The sequence below is a fragment of the Castor canadensis genome, chromosome 13 (assembly GCF_047511655.1).
Source record: "Castor canadensis chromosome 13, mCasCan1.hap1v2, whole genome shotgun sequence".
In the NCBI taxonomy this organism is placed as follows: domain Eukaryota; kingdom Metazoa; phylum Chordata; class Mammalia; order Rodentia; family Castoridae; genus Castor; species Castor canadensis.
This window is the reverse complement of record NC_133398.1, coordinates 32,624,883-32,631,351: the sequence shown is the minus strand read 5'-3', so window position 1 is coordinate 32,631,351 and position 6,469 is coordinate 32,624,883.

Below are 6,469 nucleotides of genomic sequence, written 5' to 3'. Positions count from 1 at the left end.
TGTGCATGGATTCTCCCAGATTCTATGAACTTAGTGTAAGGGTCTTACTGTATTTCTCGTTACAAGATAATGTCTCTTGTACCTCCCATAATCCAATGCCTACTGTATAGTAGGAATTTGATATATATTTACTGAATTCAAATGCCTCTTTGAATTCTGGCCTCCTCTCAGACTACCTTTGGATTAAGGTTGTTTAGTTTTTTGGAGAGTTACATGTTTAGTATCTGTACCCCTGTCTCTGTTCTAGGCTCTTAGGAGTAAAACAGAGAGCGAGACCTTGTTTTCAAAGAACTAATTCCATAGAGACTTAACAGGAAGTGAAAATAATCTTAGATGGTGATGTTACAAAGAAAACTAGGGGCTGGAGATGTGGCTTAAGGGATAGAACACTTGCATAGTAAGCCCAAGGCCCTGAGTTCAAACCCCAGTACCACCAAGACTAACCAAACAATCTCCTCCCAAACTAAAACAAAAAAACCCCCAAAACAAACAAACAAAACTCAAGAAAACTAAGGGTAAGAGCGAAAGAGTGTTATGGACAAGGTAGAGCAAGGTGCTGTTGTCTTAGAAATGATGTCTGAAAGGCCTGTGATGGCCACAATGTCTTGAGTGTGTCAAGCATATAGGTATTTCTGGAAGAAGTTTCAGGTGTGTTCAGGAGCCAGCCTTACTGAAGTGAGGGGAGAGTGGGAGGGTGGGGTGCTCTAGGCTGTCTTAAGGACTTAGGTTTTTATTCTGAATGAGGTGACCCTTTGGAGTGTGCTGAGCAGAGGAGTGACATACTTTCATTTATTGCATTCTTGTTGAGAAATCAAATCACTGTGTTTCGTACAAAAAGCTAACTGCAGTTCCTGTCTTAGTTCACACTGCAGAGGAAACCACCCAGACTCCAAATGTGTTCCATTAGGTTGTCTGGGCTCAATTTCTAAGTTCTTTTACACCATTGCAGCTCAAGGCTGCCATCTGCTGGATATGTTTATAATTATTTATACACCGGTTTAGAGCATCCAGCTTGATTAGGAATTGAGGGTACACTAGAGCACAGAAAATTACAATAGGATGACAGAACAATTGTGATTTTATTAGATTACAATGTATTTGTCTCATCTTTATTTCTTTAGCGTGAAGTTACTCGAACTGATGAGCTCAGTTAACAGAAGATTGGAATATCCAAAACTGTGGGGAGGTCAGGTGGGGGAGAGTAATCAATATTGGGTCAGGTCAAGAAAGAGAAGTTTCCTGGTTATAGGGGTGCTCTCGAGAGGAAGTGGTGGTGGGAGGGCACTCAGGGTCATGGGAAATAAAGTCACAAGAGTCTGGTGTTTCCCAAAGCTTGGAGTATTTCAGTGTGGAGATCAAGAGTTTTAACTTTACAACTGGACACCTGGTTTCATATCTCTGCCGTTTACTAACTAAGAGAACTTGGGCAACTTGTACTCTTCAGTTTCTAGTATTACCTTGTAAAGATGTTTTGTTAAGTCAGGGATTTATGCAAAGCTCCCGGCATAGTGGCATTTAGTAAGCAGCAACAGCTAAATGTTACTATTTAGAAGCCAGGTGGACTTTAGAGACAGGGAAGCAGCCTATCATAATAATAACACATATGTTAATTTTTTGTATTCACTTATTTTCTTTGGGTTTTTGAGACAGGATCTCACTATGTAGCCCAAGCTGACTCCAGACTCACAATTATGTCTCAGGAGCCAGAATTACAGGTGTGCACCACCATGCCTGGCTTAAAAAATTATCTTTGCCCTCAACATTTAGCATTAGCAGAATTCAACTTTAAACCCTTTTGTGTATCTATATGCTCTGTTTGATCTGTATTGATCTGCGGTAGTTAAATATTCCATTTAAGATACATCATTATGCTACACAGAGATTAAAACCATTCAGTGGCTTTCGTTCCTTTTGAGGACATCCTCAATCTCTTATTACTCTTTCCCCTGCTGGCCTTTCACATTCTCTGATGTCTTGTCCCTCCCGTCTGAGGACCTTTTCGAAGGCATCCACCCAGCCCACTAGTTAACTCCTGTTCATTTTTTCAGACCACAGTTCAAATGATATTTCTCCAGGGAGGCATTCCCTGTCTTCACCATCTCTGACTGGGTAAGTCTTCTCTGTTATATGATCTCAAGAACACTTTTCAATTCATAGTTTTAATGTATATGTGTGGGTGATTATTCACTCCCTAACTAGACGGTAAGCATCTTGAGAGCTGGGATTGTACCTGGTCCACTGCTCTGTCCCTGCCACAGTGCTTCTTATTTCTGAACAGTAAGGAGAGTAGTCTGAAAAGGGAAGAATCTTATTTTAAAAATCAAAATGTAGAAATAGGCAAAACATTTGGTGACTGAGTATGAGGGCTATAGTGGGGGCTGTGGTGTGATGTCCTGGACCCTTGTGTTAGGTTAGGCACTCATCCCTGCAGATGCTGAGAGTTTTGATGGCTGATGGCTTTTTAGACAGTTCCCACTGCAGGAAGCTTCACCAGCACACACAGCCACCCACTCAAGGTCATGCCCCTCTCCAGAGCAGCTCACATCTGGTGACTGGTTGGCTGGGGTTGGAATATGTGTCTGACTCCTAGCCTCAGCATGGAGCAATACTGAAGGACCATTCAGATGCAGGAGTCACCATGGGAGCAGGTGGACCACTGTTCAAACTACATCAACTGTTCATCTCTTGTCTATTCCATTTGTGAATCCTTCAGTCCCTCCCAGGTGCTATTCCTGGGAGCAGCCCTTCATAAACCATCAGCACACAAGTCTCAGAGTCTGTTTCCTAGGGAACCTAGCTCCCATCTGGCCATGATGGAGAGGTGGGAGAGCCATGTAAGGATGGCTCCACTGAGATGAAGAATACAGAAGAAAGATGAGGTGCAGAAATTGAAGCAAGTGTGCTGGGAAAGAGCTGTTTAGGAGATGTTAAGTCTGAGGTGACTGGGGGAGAGCCAAGAGTCTGAAATATCTGGGTTAGAGATACAGATTTGGAAGTTATTGGCAAACCATAAACAATGACATAAAAGAGATCCCCATATGAAAGTATAGCGAATGAAAGGAATCAGGACTCCTGTGACCTGGTGGCAGAGGAGGCAGGGCAATGAAGACAAATTTGTGGCAGGTAGAAACAGTAATCAGGGAGATAGGAACACCAGGAGTGTGAGCATTTGGATGCCAGGGGGAGTATCAGAGGGATTTACAATAATTACAGGCAGATGTGCAGAGAACACAGCCCAGGATAGTGTTGGATTTAATGACCATCACAGAAGACCTTGCCGGGAGCAGTTTTGGTGGAGTTTGTAAAAGCAGCCAGATTCAAGTGAGTTGAGTTGATGGGGTATGAGGGGTGACGAAGAAATAAATGTGATACACTTTTATAATTTTCACGAGATGGAAAAGAGGGACAGATATGGGTAGGAAAGAACACATCATTCATAAATGATGGAGAAGGGCTGAAGGACACGATCCAGCTAGGAACGAATAAAGTGAAGGCCACAGGTGTGGCAGCTAATTAAGAGAGGTTCTTGAGAAGGTGGATGAAGGTGCAGCACACAGATTAATCTTGGAGAGGAAGAGCCCAACAGCTTCAGTATCTGAAGGAAGATGAGTAGACGGGAAAAGGTAACAATGGTTAGTTCATTATGCTCTTTAAAGGACCAGGAGCTGTATGTACTTTAACTCTCAAAACAAATCCACTGTTAGAATAAAAACTCCACCTGTCTGGAGCAAATAGGAGCGATAGGGGAGGGGTTTCATCTTTGACAGACAACTGAAGCCCCGCCCAGTCACCAGGAGAGCGCTGAACTCCCAGAAATGGTTAGTACCAGAACTCATCACCATCTTGAAACTGGCTTTGCACGGATGGAGGAGTGAAAACTGCATTGCCCGCAGGAGGCGTAGTGGAGCAGAGTGGCTCTGGACCAGGGAAACTGACAGCCTGGCGCATGCGCACTGCGGAGCAACAGGGCCGAGCCGGCCCCACTGCGCAGGCGCTGGGGCCTCTGGGCCTTAGTTCCGAGCTTGAGCTGAGCTTGTCTGGCCCAGTCCATTGATTTCTAGGAATTTGTGTTAGTAAGAAAAATTGGTTGTAATAAAGCTGTCTACTATTACGGTTCTTTTAGTTAAAATTAGTTATATACATATGAATGCACTGCTTTTGCAGCCCCACCAACATGAACCAGAAGTTTAAATTATTCCTTTCTCTTGGTCTCTTTCTGTTTGAAATATCCATATCATCTTCCAGATCTGTGTTGCTATTTTTGATTGGCGACCAAGTTGTTAAGTCAAAACTTTGCAGTTTCTATTCCATGCAGGGCAACGATGAGTGGGTTTTCTCTGGACCAAGTGGGTCAGTGATAGGGAGCTGACAGGGTGGCCACTTGGAAACGAATTTGCTTAATAGGAGGTCCTCCCAGAGGTGAGTAGACCTCAGCAGAAGGAGGCTGGAGCTGTCCTGTTAGAGGCACAAGTGTGGGGGTGTTGTCAGGGGCCTGCTGAAGGAAAGGCATTGCCCAAGAACCTCTGAAAGTGCTCCACAAGAAAAAAGAATCAGCCCTGGGAATGTGCCACACTTGAAAGGCACCACTTTTCTCCAGGTTTCTCAGGTGGGAATCAGACAGAAATCCATTCTGTCCAAAAGCTCCCTGTGTGGTCCTGTGAAGACCACCTTTGCTAAACTCCAAGAGGAAGGTGCTGGAGGTTCAGCAGATCTCTTCAAATGAATCTCCACTGACCTCCTTTCCCATCTTTTTACCTTTTATAAATTCTTTGTGGGAAGGATGATGGAGTCAAGAACTTGTTAGTCAGGATGGTCTGTTTCAGTACTCATTTTGATATGATTCGTACCTCCAGGAAGAGTTTTGGTTTGTTACTATAGATTCATGGAATAAAAGAGCATGTTTACCTCCATCTCAGAAACCAATGCTACTCCTACATTCAGACTTATTCAAATCCTAGTTGCACCAAACAAGCAGAGCTCAAGTCTATGCTATTCTCTCTTAGCAAACTTCTTATGGGTGTTGTCATATTGAGAGAGCCAAATTCAAGGTGCCAGCAGAGGGACAGTTTCTTCTCCTACTGACATGCATATCCTAAAACTTCTTTAGTATCAGATCATAAATGTTTCTCCGGTTGCTTTCAGATAGAAGTAATTTGAGTTGCTAAAATTCCAGTCAAATGTCATATAACAACTTTTTCTTATCCAATTGAACGTTCCCTTCACTACAGTGAAATCATAAAAGATTACACCATGCAGAGTATTTATTTAAAAAGCAACAGTCACCTGCCTTGCTCCTTTCCCCATGTGCAGTTCTACTGCCGTGAGGAAGCCATTTTAAACCCTTCTATGTTTAAGTAGTAAATTGTAGTTGCTGACACATTTACTTCAACCCTAAGGTGCTCAAATTCTATCACCTGGTTAAATGTTAATGTTTTGAAGAATGAGGAATGGCTCCTTCTTGGGGACATGCTGTGGCATTCTACCCTTCACCTGGGCCCACTCCCTGATGATCTTGTCTCAGCTGGTAAATTGAAGGCCTCTATAAACCTGCAGAAGGCGAGGCTTGCTAGCTTAAAAAAACCTTTTCACTTAAAATCTTATTGAAAATAGGTGTGATTGTCTTGTCACAGCCAAAGGTCTGCCTTTGTAAACCTGGCTGCAGTAGTGTTGGTGGGCCTGGGTGTAGCTTTGATTGCACCTGATGTCCTCATTAAGCCTGGCCAGTCTGTCTCTAGAGCAATACTAAACCTATACCTTTCGTATTCCACGAATTGACTCAGTACAGCTGGTGTTGTCAATCTCTTATCTTGGGACTTGTGACAGCTGGCCTTCTGTGCTGTTTTAGCCATGTCTTCTAAGGTAGCTGTCCTGCAAACTCAGTGAGGAATATGAACCATGCTATTTTCTGTCCTTCCTGTAGTCCATGGGAGAGCTTGCTTGTTTAGTTTTTTGAGTGCTTGTGTATTATTAATTCTTCCTCCCTCTCCTGGCCTACTTAAGTACCTACTAACTGGTTTAATTTGCAGCCACTCTTGCTTTTCTTCCAGAAACTCTCCCCAATAGAGGCTAATGTGTACTAGTTAAAATGTATGGCTTCTCCAATAAATACATGAAAAAGTGTTTAACATCTTTAGCCACCAGGGAAATGTAAATCAAAATTACATTGAGATTCCATCTTACCCAAGTCACAATGGCTGTTATCAAGGAAACAAAGCAAAAAAAGTTAGTGAGGATATATGTGTGTGTGTGTGTGTGAGGAGAATACCTGTACACTATTGGTGGGAATGTAAATTAGTCCCACTACTAAGGAAATCAGTATGGAGTTTTTTCTTCAAAAAACTAAAAATAGAACTACCATATGATGGAGCTATACCACTCCTGGGTATATACCCAGAGGAATCAAAGTCAGCATGCAATACAGATACCTGCATACCCACGTACATTGTGGCACTGTTTGCAATAGCTGAGT